The sequence below is a fragment of the Chenopodium quinoa genome, unplaced genomic scaffold (genome assembly GCF_001683475.1).
Source record: "Chenopodium quinoa cultivar QQ74 unplaced genomic scaffold, ASM168347v1, whole genome shotgun sequence".
Lineage (NCBI taxonomy): Eukaryota > Viridiplantae > Streptophyta > Magnoliopsida > Caryophyllales > Amaranthaceae > Chenopodium > Chenopodium quinoa.
Genome location: NW_018742393.1, coordinates 2,274,891 through 2,293,439, shown reverse-complemented (window position 1 = coordinate 2,293,439; position 18,549 = coordinate 2,274,891).

Below are 18,549 nucleotides of genomic sequence, written 5' to 3'. Positions count from 1 at the left end.
GGATCACGTGGCCTCGTATGAGACTCATATGCATCTTTGCCCCAGATCCGAGGCGACTTGGTGCAAATATTTCCCAACCACTCTCAAGGGGGTCGCGCAAGCGTGGATCTCCAAGGGAGTAAGGCAAGGCTCCATAACAGGGTGGGATGATCTGTCCTCCAAGTTCAGGAGCAAGTTTTCCACGGGGGGAAACCGAAAGCCTCCGAGACTATCTGACCCGTTTCAGTAACGAGTCATCCAGCGTCTCTCAGCTGGACCATGGGCTAGCCATTTTTGCAATGCAGAATGGCCTTCAGCCCGGAAAGTTCCTAGACTTCATGGTCATGCATACCCCGCAGACCTTGGAGGAAGCTTTGAATGCCTCGATAAGTTCATCCGAGCCGAAGAATGGAACAAAGCGAAAACCCAACCTCAATTTGGGGGAGGGAAACAAAGACAAATACCCTTGTCTGAAGGCCAAGGCCATAAGGCAAAGGGAAAGTCAAAGGCCTCGGAGCAATCTTTGGCCAGCGACCCAAAGAAGGAAAAATCTGCCTCATACACAGGCAGATACGAGTCCTACACTCCGCTCTCTCTTCCACGCGCCAAAATTTACAGCGTGACGAAGGAGGAGCAGAGTTACCGAAAGCCGAGACCACTCCCAGAGTGGTATCAGCGAAAAAATAAAAATCAGTGGTGCGAGTTCCACGAGTCTTCGGGACACAACACTGAGGAGTGTATCCAACTGAAGGACCAGATAGAGGACATGGTCCGGAAGGGATACTTGAAAAAATACATCGCGGATCACCGCGAGAAAAAAGAATCCGATAAGTCAGCAAAGGACTCTCGGCAAGACCTCGACTTCCCCGGAAGAACAGTAAAAAGCCGGAGGGGAAATTCCCTCCGATCAATGTTATCTCGGGAGGAATATACTCTCGGAGGGAGCACAAGCGACACCTTAGAGCTTTGACTCACCAGGTGAACAACGCTGACATTCAATCTCCCCAGTCGCCGGTGCCGAACATGACGTTTACAGCCGCCGACTGCCGGGGGATTACGTTCCCTCACGAGGATCCGTTGGTGATCATCGCCACGGTGGCCAACCACGACGTCAGTAAGGTCCTTGTTGACGGTGGGAGTGGAGCAAACATTCTGTTCCGAAAGGCCTACAATCAAATTAAGCTGAAGCCCAAGCACCTTACGCCGGTACCCTACCCGGTATCCGGGTTCAATGGGGCTTCAACTTATCCAGATGGGAAGGTGACACTTCCTGTCACCATCGGTTGCGATGAGGCAGCCCGGAACGTCATGATTGAATTTTTGGTCATCGACGCTCCTTCAGTGTACAACGTGATTTTGGGGAGACCCATAATTCACGAGATCCAAGGGGTCGTCTCAACTTATCATCAGCTTATGATTTACGTCTCAGACGCCGGCTTCCCCGAAAGGATACAGGGCAACCAAAAGGACGCCCGAAGGTGCAACTACCTCAAGCCATCCAGTAGTCGCCCAGATGACGACAAGGATGAGGAGGAGAAAGAAAAAGAAAGAGAGCCAAGCACAAAAAAGCCAAAAGGCCTAAGTGCTTCGGCCCAAGGATCTGTGCCCAGAGAAAAAGGGCCCGAAAGGGAAAAGGCTAGCTCTTTAGCTGAGCCGCAAGACTCAGAGAGCCAGCCGAAGAACAAAAAGACTGGGACACCTGCTGACAGACTGAAACAGTTGAGTTGGCCGAAGGAGACGTTGAGAAATGTGTAACAATCGGGATGGACCTTGATCCGAACACCCGTTGTGAACTTATTCAGCTCCTTCAGGACAACAGAGATGTGTTTGCTTTCTCGGCAGCTGATATGCCCGGGATAAGTTCAGACCTCATCTCCCTTAAGCTTAATGTTGACCCGACGTGTCGACCAGTTAAGCAAAAGAAGCGGAATTACTCCGCCAATAAGAACCGAGACATCGCAGCCGAGGTCAAAAAATTATTGGAGGCAGGATTCATCGAACCTTGCCAATATCCAGAATGGCTGGCAAATGTGGTGATGGTTCAGAAGCCCAATGGTACCTGGAGGATGTGCGTTGACTTCACGGACCTAAATAAGGCTTGTCCAAAGGATTTCTATCCCTTGTCGAGGATCGATCAGCTAGTCGATTCGACAAGTGGCCATGCCTTGCTTAGTTTCATGGACGCATTCTCGGGGTATCATCAGATCTTTATGCACCCCGACGATCGAGCAAAGACAGCATTCGTCACGAACGCTGGGGTGTACAATTACAAAATGATGCCCTTCGGATTGAAAAATGCGGGGGCAACCTATCAGAGGCTGGTGGATCAAGTTTTCGCCGATCAAAAGGGCCGAAACATGGAAGTCTATGTTGACGATTCGATCGTCAAAAGCAAAAAACTAGAGGACCATGTAAAGGACTTGGTTGAAACTTTCGCCACCTTGATAAAGCATCAAATGAAGCTGAATCCGAAGAAGTGTGTCTTCGGCGTGAAGTCAGGGAAATTCCTTGGGTTCATGGTCAGCAAAAGGGGGATTGATGCCAATCCCTCTAAAGTCAAAGCGGCACTCGACCTTCCTGAGCCGAAAACGAAGCGGGATGTTCAGCGGCTCACCGGAAGAATGACAGCCCTCTCGAGGTTCATTTCCAGAGCTTCGGATAAGGGGTTACCTTTCTTCAAAGCCCTGAAACTCCCGAAAACAAAAGAGCTCGTTTGGGAGGAAGAGCAAAAAGACGCCTTTAAACAGCTTCGGGAGCATCTGGCTGAATTCCCAACGCTGGCTAGCCCAGCTGAAGGAGAAACTTTATACCTATATGTGGTCGTTAGCCCTGCCACCATCAGCGCAGTATTGCTGAAGGAAGAGAGTAAAAGTCAGCAACCGATCTACTTCGTCAGTCATACACTGACGGATGCCGAGACTCGCTATCCACTACTCGAGAAAGTTGCTTTCGCAGTAGTAGTAGCTGCTCGGAAGCTGAGGCCCTATTTTGATTGCCATCAGATAGTGGTCTTAACTGATCAGCCGTTGGAAAAAGTTCTCGGCAAGGTTGAAAAATCTGGTAGGCTAGCCAAGTGGGCTTTTGAGCTCAGCGAATTCAGCATCAGCTACCGTCCGAGGGCTGCCATTAAGGCTCAAGCTCTAGCGGATTTCCTGGCCGAATGCTCATACCAAGAAGCGCTAGACAGTGAAAAGAAAGTTTGGACCGTGTTTACGGATGGATCTTCCACCGAAAACGGTTCAGGGGCAGGAGTAGTGATAACTTCTCCCGAAGGAAAATCCTTTGAGTATGCACTAAAGTTTTCTTTTAAGGCCTCGAACAATGAAGCCGAGTATGAGGCAGCAATCGCCGGCCTAGAATTGTGCATCTCCCTGGAAGTCGATCATGTCTGCTTAAAAACAGACTCTCAGCTAGTTGCATATCAGATCAGTGGCAGCTACGAGGCCAAAGAGCCCTCCATGATAGCTTATCTTGCCAAGATCAAATCAGTCATTGCAGAGCTGAAAAATTTTGCGGTTCAGCTGATCCCAAGGGGTCAGAATACTCAAGCCGATGCACTCTCCAAACTTGCTAGTTCATCTCTTACCGAGCTGAACAGATCTGTATATGTAGAAGTGCGTCGAGAGAGAAGTGTCGACGAAGCACCTGAAGTGTGCTGCGCTGACCCAGAGCCTAGTTGGATGGACCCCATCCTAGCTTTCAAGCTTCGGGGAGAAACTCCTGAAGATAAAGCTTTGGCCTCCAAGATGAAGAGAACCAGCTCTAGGTTCGTTGTCTTCAGGGGGGAACTTCTGAAAAAGTCCTTCTCAGCCCCATTGCTGAAATGCGTGGGACCAACAGATGCAGATTATATCCTACGGGAGATTCACCTCGGCATCTGTGGGAACCACATTGGGGGAAGAACCTTAGCCCACAAGGCATTGAGGGCTGGATATTACTGGCCCACCATGATCGCAGATGCTAAGGAGCTGGTTCGGAAATGCGAAAAATGTCAAAAATACGCTCCAGTTATCCATCAGCCAGCAAGGGATCTTCAGCCGATCCTTAATCCACTCCCGTTTGCCCAATGGGGACTGGATATACTGGGACCATTTCCAGAGGCTGTGTACCAGAAAAAATGGCTGATAGTTGGTGTCGACTACTTCAGTAAATGGATCGAGGCCGAAGCAGCCTCAAACATTACAGAGCAAACTGTCAGAAAATTTATCTGGCAGAATATCATCACTCGATTTTGGCATCCCGAGAGTATTTGTCTTCGATCATGGGAGGCAATTCGATAACTTGCCGCTGAAGCGGTATACAGATCAGTTCGGCATCAAACTGGCATATTCAGCGGTATGCCACCCCCAAAGTAACGGACAAGCCGAAGCTGCAAATAAACAGATCTTAAATGCCCTCAAGAAGAGGGTGGAAGATCAAAAGTCCAAGTGGCTGGAGGAGCTCCCTGGAACCCTTTGGTCCCTTCGGACAACTGAAAAAGAGGCAACGGGCCACTCACCTTTTGAACTGGTGTATGGTGCCGAAGCAGTCCTTCCAGTGGAAATTGGCTCTGAGAGCCTTCGAGTGCACCACTTCTCGGCGGAGAATGAGCGACTATTGAGGGAATCTCTCGATTTCCTCGACGAAGTAAGAGACTCAGCCCGAGACAGAATGGCCGCCTATAGGCAGAGAATCAGCAAATTTTATAACCGAAGGGTCCATGCAAGGCCTCTCAAAATTGGAGACCTTGTCATTCGGAATGCTGCTGCAGTTCAGAAAGGCCGAATCCATGGGAAACTCTCAGCTGCATGGGAAGGACCTTATGAAATCTATGATGAGCTTCAGCCTGGGACATACCGACTTCGGCAGTTGGATGGAACTGAGTTGAAAAATCACTGGAACGCTGATGTACTGAAAAAATACCATGTGTAAACCCTTCGGGGCAGAACAATCTTTGTAAGTACATTTTGAACTAATAAAAGGCCTTGGAGCCGCCATTTATATAAATGTTTACTTTTTATCCTTTCAAAATTTTCTTTGTTCTATCTACTCTTTAAGGGTTTTTTATTCAGCCTCGTCTGAAACCTTCGCCTTCGGGTAACTGGGTTTCAGATTGCTGATAAAATCCGTCTTTTTAAAGAACACTGGTCTTTCAGCTGAAGTCAAACTTCAGTAAGACTTGTTCTCCAAAGACATGAGTCCATGGACAATTCTGGGATATTGCCTTAACTGAGCCTTGTATCCCAGAGAGCCATTATCCGAAACATTGCCTTAAGTTGGCCCTGTGTTTCGGGTATCCATTTTTCAAAGATAGACAGAAAATCAAGGATAACAGCAACAGTTGAAAATTTTTAAATCAGCCTCGTCTGAAACCTTCGCCTTCGGGTAACTGGGTTTCAGATTGCTGACAAAACTCGTCTTTTTAAAGAACACTGGTCTTTCAGCTGAGGTCAAATTTCAGTAAGACATGAGTCCATGGACAATTCTGGGATATTGCCTTAACTGAGCCTTGTATCCCATAAAGCTAATATCCGAAGCATTGCCTTCAGTTGGCCCTGTGTTTCGGATATCCAACTTTCAGATGAAGTCAATCTTCAGTAAGACTTGTATCCCAGAAGCATTGCCTTCAGTTGGCCCTGTGTTTCGGATACCCATTTTGAAGAAATGAAGAAATTTCTTATTCAGCTGAAGTCATACTTCAATTTCTGGGGGGGGCAAGAGGCACTATCAGTGCAAGTATGTTCGGCAGAATTGAAGAAACAAAAACAGTAAAGCATTCAAAAACAAAGCAACTGAAGAAAAGAGCATCAGATTAATAATTCATGCTCAGAAATTGAGCTACAAGTTCAATTAAACTGTATCGGCAGCCGCCCACAAGCGGAAAATAACAGCTGGCGAAATACGTACATAAGCAAAAAAATAAACTGTTGTACGACAAGGCAAGCTGAAGCAAAAAACAAGGAAAAAAATTCAGAAAGCGGCAAGTCTAAAGTTAAGCGCATGATGAACCGCAAGATTCTGAAGACGACTGCCCGAGTTCCTATGCTTCAGCCTGAGGATCAGACTGATCAGCGTTGGGCCCCATGGTGGCCTCAGCCCCAGCAGCAGAAGAAGCGGGCTTTGCACTCTGCCGAGCCTCCCTTTCCCTCTGTTCAGCTTCTAGCTCCATTCTCTCAGCTTCCTCTTCGGCTTCCTCAGCCTTAAGAATTTCAGCTTCGACTGGAGTTGCATACTTCATATGAGGGTCTTCGGGATTCTGGACCCATTCAGCACATTTAGACCAGTCCAGCTTCGGTTCAGCATGAAGGCAGACTCTTCGGCATACTCTGAACCCGTTTCTGAAACCCATCTCATATTCCTCTTGGGTATAGACACGGACTTTGAGTAGAGCCTCAGCATCAGCCAGCTTCTTCTGGGTCTCCTCCAAGTCTTCCTTGGATTTCTTCAGCTCATCAGCGAGCTTGGAGGAGGAACCTTTCAGCTCATTCAGCTCCTACTGAACTTGGGAAGCCTTTGTCTGAGCCTGGGCCACTTCAACTTTTTTGGTCATCAGTTGATCCTCAGCCTCATGGAGTTTAGCTCTCTGAGCTTCGGCAGCAGCAGCAGCCTCTGAGAGTTGGACATCTCTGGCCTGGAGCAGCTCTTCAGCAGCCATTCGGCTGGCTTCAAGAGCTTCTAGACGCTGCTGCACTTCAGCTTGTGCAGCAGCTCCTTCATGAATACGGCTCTCAACAGCAGCCTTGAATTTGGAGACGTCCACTCCCATATGCTCCTGGAGGAATTTTTCCCCTTCCATCAGTGGGGGAAAAACTTCCTTCTCCATAGCGTCGCAGAAGGTTTTGAGGGCTTCAGCAGCTCTTTTCTCGTACTCCTCACCCTTCTGCTGCTTCTCTTCAGCTGCTGCTTGCTTCAGCTTAGCAAGCTTTAATTCCTCTTCAGCTACCTTCTTGTCGTGCACAGCAGCGTCTACCCTATCTTGTAGGGTATCTATCAGCTCTACAGTGAGAGTCTGATTGTGCACGAACTGAAAACAGGAAGACAAAAAAAAATAATAAATAAAAAAATAAAAAATATATATTTATAATAATAAAAATAGAGCTGAATTTCAGAGGAAATGAAGACAAGGAAAATTACCTGCATCATCAGCAATTGGTTAGACCTGGCTGGGTCAGGAACTGATCTGCTGGATTCGCCCATCCCAGCAGTGGCCTTCAGCGACCAGATCCTTGCCCTATCTACTTCGGACATGCCAGCAAAATCGCCGAAGTAGGCTGCAGCTCCTTCTCGGTTCTGACCCCATATGAGGTCCTAGATGTGGTTTGGGATTGGAATTCGGGGGGCCGAGAAACCCATTTCTCCAGATTGCAGAGTCTGGAAGGAAGGGAAGGATGACGATGGAGCTTGATTAGCTTTGGATGGCTCAGCATCATCCTTCTCAGAGGAGTCAATTACTATGACCTCCTCTTCTTCAGGGGTGAGGACGAAAGCCTCAACCTCTCTTGCGATGTCTGCCGTGAAGCCCTCAGCACTGGACATCACGGCATCCTTGTTTTCGTGCTCAGCAGCACTCTCCTTAATTTCTTCTTGGACCCCTCCCTTAGATTCGGGAGTTCTCTGATCCACCTCCATCTCAGAAGGTGGCGGAGGGGTCTTTTGAGGTGATTGGGGTGGTGGCCGGGGAACCCTCGGCAATCCATTGCCTTCCTCGGGTTCCCTTATTTCAACGCCGATGGTCATCGGCCTCCGCTGAAAGTCATGAGGGCCGATGATGGCCATTCTTCGGCGCCTTTTCTGAAGAGGCTGCTCGTCCATGTCTGAGTCTGAAGACTCTTCTTGTATTTGGTCTTCGGGACGAACAGGGGCTTTCCCTTCTCTGTGTCTGTTACTCTCTTCAGACTGTAACAGACAGGGGGGAGGAAGAATGTGAGTACAAAAAAAAAAAAAAAAAAAAAAGAAAAAAGAAGAAAGACAAAGTTAAGTCTGAAAGCTCACTGAGGTCTTCAGCAAAGCCTCGTCTTCTTCAGCTGCCCTAGCTGCAGCTTCTTCTTCAGCAGCTCTGGAGGACCCTTCTCCTCCTTCGCAAGCTTCGAGAACCCGTGCAACCTCTTCGGCTGTACGGGCAGCTTCAGCTTCTTCGTCCAGCAGCTGAAACCAGGGGTCTCTCTTCTTCCACCAAGGCTTCTGCCTCTGATACAGAGCAACAGCCTCAATTTGGAAGTGGGAAGAGTCTAGATGAACTTCCCTATGCCTCGGCTCAGTGATAGACGGGGCCCGTTCAGTTACAACTCGTTCTCGGTTGACACCAAGACGAGCGTAGTTAATGCCAACGTTGGTCTCGTCCCGCTCTGAAAAAGGAAAGGGGAAAGGTCAGTTCAGATAGGTTGGCACAGCATAAAAAAGCGAAGCGAGAGAAGAAAAAGAGATAATTAAAAAGCCTCGGCCCCAGCCGAAGAAGCTTACCATCCTTAAACTTTCGGCTGAGGCCAACAGCTGCTAGCATGTTCTCTTGGAAAACGTAATGCGTATCGGGGAGCCAAGTCTCCGGGATATGCTGCATTCGGCCACTGCCCCCCCGGTTCGGCAGCTTGCCGAAGATATGTTGCTGATCAAGGTTCGGATCCGCCCCGTTATCTGCGGGGGGACCTAGACTTCCCATTTCGGGATCAGGCTCAGCGAGGTACCGGGGAGCGCTGAAGACGCAAGGGTGGCCCGGATCTGTGGGTGCCCTAACCCAAATCCATTGACCTCTCCAGTCCTTGTCTGAAGAGTCGTTTGGCCACATGGTTAGGTATTGGGGCCGGGACTCAATCCGGTACCACCCAGAACCATGGCTTCCGTGCCCACTTTGAATATTTGGCACTAGCCGATGGAGCTTTTTGAAGCAGTGCAGGTTCGGCACATACTTGAAGAACTTGCAGACCCATAAGTATGTCATCACCCTTCGGATGCTGGTGGGAGTTAACTGACATAGAGAGATGTTGTAATGGATCAGCAAGTCTCGGACGAATACGTCCAAAGGGAACCTCAGCCCGTATTGAAGCTGTCTTGTGTACACCCCCACATACCCCGGGGGTGGACGATGGATTCTATCGGATGCCGAGGGCATTCGGCACCAATACCCATCAGCTTCAAAAATGCCGTAATGCAACTCAATTTGCTCGGCAAATCGATATTGATCGGCATTCTCCACCCACCATGAGTAGGAGCGGTTCTTTATCATGGCCGAAGCAACTTCGGCATTCTCCCATTCTGAAAACCCGGGGAGGATATCCCAAAGGACAGCGGGAACTTCATCATCCCGTCCAGAAGCGCTCGGCTCCTCCGTTCTCTGAGGAGGAGCCGAGGAAAGGGGAGTCGCCCTAATCCCTTCAGCAGGGTCAGACTCTGGCCTTTGTCCATTCCAGGTCCCAATCCTGTTCCTAGGATCGGGAATCGGCCTTGCTCTTCTTGGAGCACGGGCTCTACCTCTAACTCCTCTTGCCATTGATTATTTCGAAGAAAAAAGTCGAAAGAAAAGGGGAAGGAGTTCGAATTCGAAGAAAAATAAACTGAAATCAAAGGAATTTACCTTAATCTGAAGCGAAAGTTGCCGATTTACGAGTTCGTAGTGGCAAGTCTCAGTTTCTAAGCTTAATGCTCGGGGAATTTGCGAAGTTTTGATGCGGGTTCTTGGTTTCTCTCTCGAGAATTCTGGGTTTGTGTTGGTGAATAAGTGAGGAGAGATGACGCGCCTCTGTTAATATCTTCAGGAATGGGATACGAGGAGTCTGCGTTTTAATTTCTCTTAAATACTCCACTAAGTAACTGTTAAACACATGATCTTGTGATTAAACTGCCCATTATCCGTCCAACTTCCACAATCATCCGCCTTAACCGTTGTTATCTCATTAATTACGGTTTAAATTCAAATTTTTGGATTAATTAAATCATTTACTTCCCTCATTTTCTGAATTAAATCAAATCCAACCCGTCATCCTTCCAAATCGGGTCTGGGGGGCAAATTGTTTGGTTCCAATTTAGTCCAATTGGGCCTAGGCATTAAATGATCCAATTAAAAGCCCAAGGTCAAGGTTCAACTCTCCAATTGTGCTAAAGTCAAAGGTCAGCCCACAAAGCAAGCCAATTGGGCTAAGGCCCAACCTCTCCATGTATGATGAGGTATAAAAGCCATCAATATTGATACATTTATTATGTTCATTGATATATTCTCATAGATTCCATCAAAGCCTCAAGCAGCAAACTCTCTCTTGCATAGTGTCCTCTTCCTACACATTGTACTGACTTTAGCATCGGAGGGGCCTTCCTCGGCAACACCCCCGAGGCTAGTTTACGTGTGTTTACTGTGCAGGAAACCTTCGGCCCAACATAACTTGGACCGAATCCAGCCTTCTCCGTTTCAGCGGACCTCCGGCAAGGTCCCATTGTTTTCACCCGAAACACATACTAAATATAGAGGAATCTATTCAAAGTATGCATGCATTGATGCATATATCATCAAGTAAAGGTTGCTAAACAGAAACTAGTACTAGTTGCAAGTAGATTACGCTACAATCAAGCTGGACTACGTAGGGAATTGCTTTGTTTAAGGGTATATGATTTTATAGAATCTTCGGATACGGCATTTTAAAGCTAGTGGCCCATGCTATTTATGCATGCATGATGACTTATATCTAGCTGTTAAGTGGTCATACTTCAACAGCATAATTTAGTATTTGGTGAACCACCACATTCTAAACAACTGTCTTTCTCTTAGTTTGTAAGTTGTAAATCAAAATATTTCGTGGAAATTTTCATATGAAATATTTAAATATTTGCGTAATATATTTTCTTCATTCACATTTAGTTACATCAGTTTGACTAAAAGTCAGTATCTTTGATCAAATTATTGCTACTTAAATTAAATGGAGGAAGTATTATATAGTATTGTCAATATCATTGCATCCAATTGATGTATTTATCAAATTATCGCTTTTGGGATTTAATCATTTTAAATGTTGTAATACTTCCTCCGTTTTTTTAGTTGCTACACTTTTATTTTCACGGTCTCCTACACAATTTTTTAAGAGGAGAGAGATAGAGAGAAAAATAAGAGGGACCCATGTGGGTAGGAGAGAGACAGAGAGGAACAAATGTAAAAAATAAAAAGAGTTACAACTAATTAACAATTTCCAAAATAGAAAAGTGTAGCAACTAAAAAAAAACGGATGAATTAAGTCTGATCTACTTGTTCTTTCAATATATGTAATGTTAAATTATAGCAGTTTTTAACTGCCAAAACTCTATTAGAATATTGATACTATATATACACTACGTATTAAAGTATTATAGAGGCCTACCATGAGCTAGTTGAGATGTGGGATGAATCAAATGAAGATGATTCTTTAGCTATCATATTTACTCTTAAATATTTTGTACATTGTGTATGGTTGTGAGATAAGCTATAGTGTTTTATGAATTGATTCAGACTAACACAATGCAATATTTTGGACCACTGACGAACAAGCTTCCTTTGACACTTTGTTCAATTCGTTTCTTATTGGACAAGCTAACCTAGTAAACTTTGTGGTCAATTCAATGGATTTGAGATTTATTCTTGTAAGCACGTATGAATTGAAACGAATTCCATGCTACTTCAAAGTTTTTGATCGACAATGGGTCATGTCACAACAACAAACCTAACTAGCTTGCATGCATGATTAATAGCTTTATACATACATGATGCGACGTATTATATCATGTATCCGTACTAGTGTTTTTTTTCTTTTCTTAATTAAGGATGGTGGATTTAATCAGCTAGGCCTCAACTCTCATGGTTTTTTTAATCCAATATTTACGGGCCAAACACTTGGGAGTTGAGGAGAGGGTAAGAGAATCCCTACTTCAAGCACCCTGCTTAGTTGGTATGATTCAAAACTTAAACCTTTTGGGATGTGAGGTAAAAAATCTACTGAATGAGCCAAAAGTTTATTGATTTTATTCCGTACTGTTAGATTTAATCCATACATGATAGATGCCATGAAGTATTTTATATCCATTAATTTGCATGTATTAACATAAAGTGTAACTCTTTTAAAGTGATGACAAATATGTTCCAATTAACATTAGCTAATGATCAATCATAAGAAGAAGAATCTTAATTATTTGGATTTATATAAATGTATTGATTGATGATTAGCTCATTATGACTAGTAACTTATTTAACCTTAAACTTTTATATAATAAATTTATTTTAATTAAGTCTTAAGACTCTTAACTATACATAAATTATATATTTACCAACCATAAGATAAATGAAGAAGAAAAAGTGAAAAAAGAAGATAAAAAGTATGGATGAGATTATGCAACAGAGAACGAAGGGATCGATAATAGAGAAAAGGTCGAGTAAGAATATATGCCTAAGCTGGCAGTAGCTCAGAAAGTTCTTAAATTATGTGACAAAAGGAAATAAGTAATGGCGAAGAATTGAAATTCCCTTTTTATATGTTCTTTCAACTATAAAAAAGCATTCGATTCTGTTTTCAGTGCAAAAAACCTTTTATGTCACCAAAGGCTTCTTACTTCAGTTAGGTGTTTTAACAAAGTACATTTATAACTGATTCGTGACTCGTGTTGAAGTTGTATATATTATCACGTTGTTAGTGTAATTTGATAATTAATATAAATTTTAGATGAAACGAATTTACTCATAGAGTCGTAGTAAATTTTTTGTCATAGAATGAGATCGACATAGGAGCCTAGTTGATTATCAGGCGAACAATTAAGACAAGGGCATGTTCTAATTATGTTGAAGACTATTTAAGTTATAAGAATAAATGAATAATGCCAGCCTCAAACTTTCTGTACTGTGATATCAGTCAATTTGCACAAATAATATTAGAGCCCACTCGTAAAATTTTTCTTGCCTCCTAAATCAGCCAAAGTCTATCATGTCATGTTTGATGTTTCCTTAATGTAGTAATTACTATCTCAATCATTAACATGAAAAATCAATTCTTAATGAAGCTCTCTTATCATCATTCTAGAACATATGACTGATGATCATGGCTCCTTATTATTAAACAATGCTTACCAATCACCGTCGTAAACCAAAAACTAAAAATACATATGTCCTATTTTATTGCCCAAATGACATTAAGTTAAAACTGATATATGTTTCACTAAGGAGTATTTCTGTGGTATTAATACTTAAGATTTCTACTTTTAACTTCTTTTGCGTATAATAACCCTCGAAATTTTATTTGCATTTTTAAAGGAAAATAAATTATATATTCCATTTTATAATAGTTGCATTATTTTGACTAAGTACTAATTTTTTTGTTGGAAGAAAAAAAAAACAGAAATAAATTAAAATTAACATAACGGTCGTATTTCTTTATTCAATAATCACCTATTAATCATGAAGTGTAACATTATTATATTCTCGCCGACCATATATATACACACAAATATACACTTGTGAAACTTGTAGGGAAGTCAAGAATAATGCGCGCGGGTTCACTCACAGGAAGGAATCACTTCACATGGCTTTCCTATATGCCCGATAATCAAATTTGTTTCTCTTTTAGAATTTTCAATTAGAGAAAATATTTATCTTTGTGGTCAACGGCTCAACGTTGCATGACTACATTCATGCCATTGTATAATTGTATTATGCATGTTTTATCAATTATTCATATCAAAATTTTAAATTATGTCCATACATTAAATATTTTCTTATTTGAAAAAAATAATGAGAAACTTATATATCAATTAAAAGAATTCTTAATTTTAATGCTTTAGTACAAAATTTTGTAAGAGATGATTTGGAACCCGCTGTTTTTGAATCTAGGTTTCTAGCCGGTCCACCATTGTATGCTTCAATATACAGATTATATGTCGGTAAATTAATATTGTGTGCTCTTGTAAATAATGGCTTAGATGATTATTCTACTCAGTTTCAACGTGTGCACATCATGCAAATACATGTAACGTTGACTGTGTCACGATCTCTCACAAGTGATGTGTAACAAACACAACCCCCCCTTCCCTACACTAGTTAATATTGCGCACATGTTAGATTGGGAGCACTATCTTATATAATCTTAGCCTCTCAGGCATAGGCATAGGCATAGGAGGATCCAAGGGGGGCCTACCCGGGCATTGGCCCCCCAATGCCTGGATTTTGATATTTACATATAAAATCTTGTACAAATATTAAAGTTTTATAGCAGGCTTAGTTGGTTGGTTACTTGTTGCATAAAATTGGAAGGTCAAGAGTTCAATTCCCCTTGTTTGCACATTTCTTTTTTTGTTATTTTTTTTCCTTGTGGGCTTCTTAAACTCATATCCCTTTATGGCTTTATTATTTGAAATGCTTTATAACTTTGGTCCGATCTATAAAAAAATTCTGGATCCGCCTTGCTTTCAAGTACATACATCTATATGTGTTGCTACTTTCAATATAGTTGAATATCCGAACCCGATGTACATCTTATAGCTTCTTTGAACCATTAGTAATTTGTCACACCTACATATGGAAATCAAAATAGGCACATAGTAGGAGTCACTAATTAGTTATATACTACGCGTAGAACCAATAGAACCAAAAGAAAGAGGAAGAACCTTCCAACCCCACTATCCCTTTTGGAAATTCTCCTCCCAAAAAGCCAAAAGTCCACCTAACAATATGACCATTATATTACTCTTATAACTTGACCTCATTACACCCTTCTATGCATTATCTTTCATCAACGTACACCACCCTAACAATCACAAAATTCTCCTCCCTTTTTCTCTCTTTCTCTTAATGCAACAACAATCATGTTTTCAATCCACAAAAAATTCCACAATCATCTTCTTCTACTCTTCATATTATTAATCTCAATTTCTTGTTATAAAGCACAAGATATTACTCCACCACTTCCTGAAGACCCTAGCATAAAGTGTGACACTTGTCCTTGTACCACATGTGAGGAGCCACAAGCACCACCGCCATTGCCGCCACCACCACCACCGCCGCCGCCAGTTGTAGAATGTCCACCACCACCCCCACCACCATGCCCACCACCACCATCTCCACCACCAGCGCCGAAGGAGCCTCCTTGTGACCCTTGCATGAGCAAGCCGCCGCCACCACCAAGGTTCTACTATTCTCCGGGCAATAGTAATCTATACGTGACGGAGTATAACTACTCAAGTGGTACAAGAGCTAAGATTGCAATGAGTCTAGTTATGATGTTTTTAGTAGGAGTTACATTGTTTGATGGGATCATATTTTTATGATACATAAATAAATATATGATGGGTAAGTGTAGATTATTTTTAGGAAATTGATCGATGTTCGGATAAAAATTCTCATTTCTAGTATTCTGAATTCTGATCTTCCATTTTGTTAATTAGTTGCATTTAATCCATTTAATCATTTGATCATTGAATTATGTAACTTTTGATTTTCATATTATTTATTTGATCATCTTGTTCTCTTGATCCATAATGAAATTTAACTCTAAGCTTCTTCATGAAGAGCTTATTATTATTACATTATTTCTTGGTCACTATATACTACGTATGTTTAATAGTTATTTCAGTACTTGTACTCTTGTATTATTATGTTTATTAATCATTTTGGTTTTACTAATAAATGTTTCAACACTTTGACTCTTTACACTATCTACGCTTTATCATATGATTTTATACTAATATACAGGGTGAGTTTATTTATAAGCAAATATATTATATGAAATATTACAGTGTTAAATATGCAATCTATGTATTTTTGAAATATCTAACTTTCAAATGTAGATGTTTTTGAAAAACCAATGTTTGAGTTTTTTTTTTAATTTTTCTCTCTCCACCAAAGAAAATTATGAGAAAACAATAAAATAAAATGAAAATAATAAAAAATGGGGAATAATTTGTATTGTGCTTCATGAAGAAGAAAAGTTGCGGAAGTGGTGGTGGGAGAGAAAAAAGGTAGATTCTATTCTAATTCTCAAATAAGAAAAAGCGAGTAGTTAAGGTGCAAGTACAAATAATTGTGTGGCAAGCAGTCTTTGCCAATAAGACATAGGTTTGATTGTCGTGAAAGCAATTCCAACTATTATTTCTCTGCCTAAATTGCTATACAGAGATTATTGCATTGTAAAATTAAATGTAATTTGTCATTTTTATAATAAATTTTGGTTATTAATAAGGGGGCAGAGAATTTTGTGAGCCTTAGATTGCATACCTAAATTTTGCTATAATATTTTGATGTTTAATCATAAGCTACTTTATTCAACGAAACACCTAAAAGTTCCTTAACTTTATAATTCACTGATTTTTATTTACCATTTAATTAGTATATACATTCTTATATTATGTTTAGATGGGAATTGAATATGGGATTATTATTATTTGGGAGGTTGAACGGCTTTGAGACCATCACCTACTAGGCGAATACAACCGCAACCATCATCACAAAGACTTGATATAAAGCCTCGCTAAGCAAGCATTGTAAGTTTGTGAGCTAGCTTAACCTGCATGAAACGATCTCTCACTCATGACACACCACTTAAGTGTAACTATATATCGAGCCAATCACAGGCCGGGGACGTTTTAGGAAACTAAGCTTCCCGAAGAAAATAATTACAAATTTGGTTGCGTGGCAAAAGTATTTACAAAAATAAGCTTCTGGGGTAAACCGCTGCCTCGGCAGCGTTTTACCCTCTATTTTTTTTTAAAAAAAAATCTGCTACAAAAACGCTGCCCCAGGCAGCGTTTTTATAGTTTGACTTTTTTTTTTCCCTCGTTTATTTTTTTTTAAAATTAATTAAAAAAAAAAGGCAACAGCATAAAACGCTGCCCCAGGCAGTGTCTTATGCTTGAACATAAGACGCTGGCTGGGGCAGCGTTTTATCTGTATATGTTTACAGGTAAAACGCTGCCCCAGGCAGCGTTTTACCTGGTTGGCAGCACCAAACCAGTTTCTTGCCCCAACCCTCAACATCCTTCCAACACCACCCCCAACCTCCTTCCACCACCTCCAACCCCTTTCCACTACCGCCCTCCACCACCACCGCCTTCCACCACCACCACCACCTTCCACCACCTCCAACCCCTTTCCACCACCGCCCTCCACCACCTCCAACCATCACCTCCACCACCTTCCACCACCACCTCCAACCATCACCTTCCACCACCGCCTTCCACCGGCTTCCACCACCTTCTTCCACCGCCGTCCACCACCTTCCACCCCGACCTCCCACCACCACAACCACCTTCCAACAACCGTCCACCACCACCTCCAACAACCTTCCACCACCACCACCTCCAACAACCTTCCACCTCACACCACTACCTTCCACCACCACCGTTGACAAGTCAATATATACATAAATCAAAACATATTGGGAAACAAAGAACATAACACACAAATGTTGACCGAAAAACATTTATTATATTAGAAATGTAAATGTTATATACCTAATCTATACAAAAATTTTACTACATGAAATAACTAAGCTAACACTATCCCGATTCATCTATCCGGGGCAATTGATCTAGGTCAGGTTGCTCGGCCCTCTGTCTGACACGCCGCCGCCTGTAATGAGTAATGGTGGTGAATGGGTCTAGAGGCGGCGGGGGAGTAAGCTGGATGGTATCTGGCACCTCTTGAGAGCCGGACGGCGCAGTGCTGTGGAAGATGTAGTCCTCTGAGAATGTCGGCGTCGTAAAATCACCTCCACAACTACTCTGTCCGAGCTCGAACTGCGAATGCATCGAGTGGCCATCATACGTGTCCCGTTGGGGGACGAGGTAGTCGTGTCCATATCGACGCAAGCTGGCCATGCCCATATCCCGAACCCGCTGGACCTCGTTCCCGGTGGGCCCGTCAGCCAGGCTAAGGGACAACGCGTCAACCATCGATGCCATGTCTGCCGCCTGCAATAATCATTGATCAGTTATGCATAGAAACCTAAAAAGAGATGAAAATTAATCGGTTGGAAGTGAAACTCACATATCCATAAATCACGTCATATGCTGGATGGTAATGGGTGGAGGGAGGTGTGTAGCTGGGGTTGATGAAACGCCGGGTAATCCGCTGGTACCAGACCATGTACGGATCGTGAGGCTGGAGGACGCCCTGCATCGGTACACCGCCCACAACGAACTCCAGTCGGCGATGCCAGAGCTCTACGTACGCACGATGCTCCACCGACCAATCCGTCTCTGCCTTTCCTCGTCGGTCAACCCTGTGCAAACGAGTGCTGGTGTCACATGGCTGAGGGACCGGCTGACGTATCCCATATTGCCGCAAGACCCGGTCAGGGAGGTGACTCTCCACAACCTCAAAACAGATCACCGGGGTCCGAGCACGCCACTCTGCCTCATGCTAATATTTGTAAATACTCAACTAATATTTAACCATACCTTGAATTGGATGTAATACGAAATTGGGTTGAAGAGGATTGAAGAGGAAATTTGGGAAGGGAAGGAAGAGGATTGCGAAGGAGGCGAAGGAATGAAGAGCAAACGTGATTGAAAACGAAGCTCGAGTTTCTGGTTTTACAACCAGACAGAAACGCTGCCTGGGGCAGCGTTTCATTAACAAGATAAGACGCTGCCTGGGGC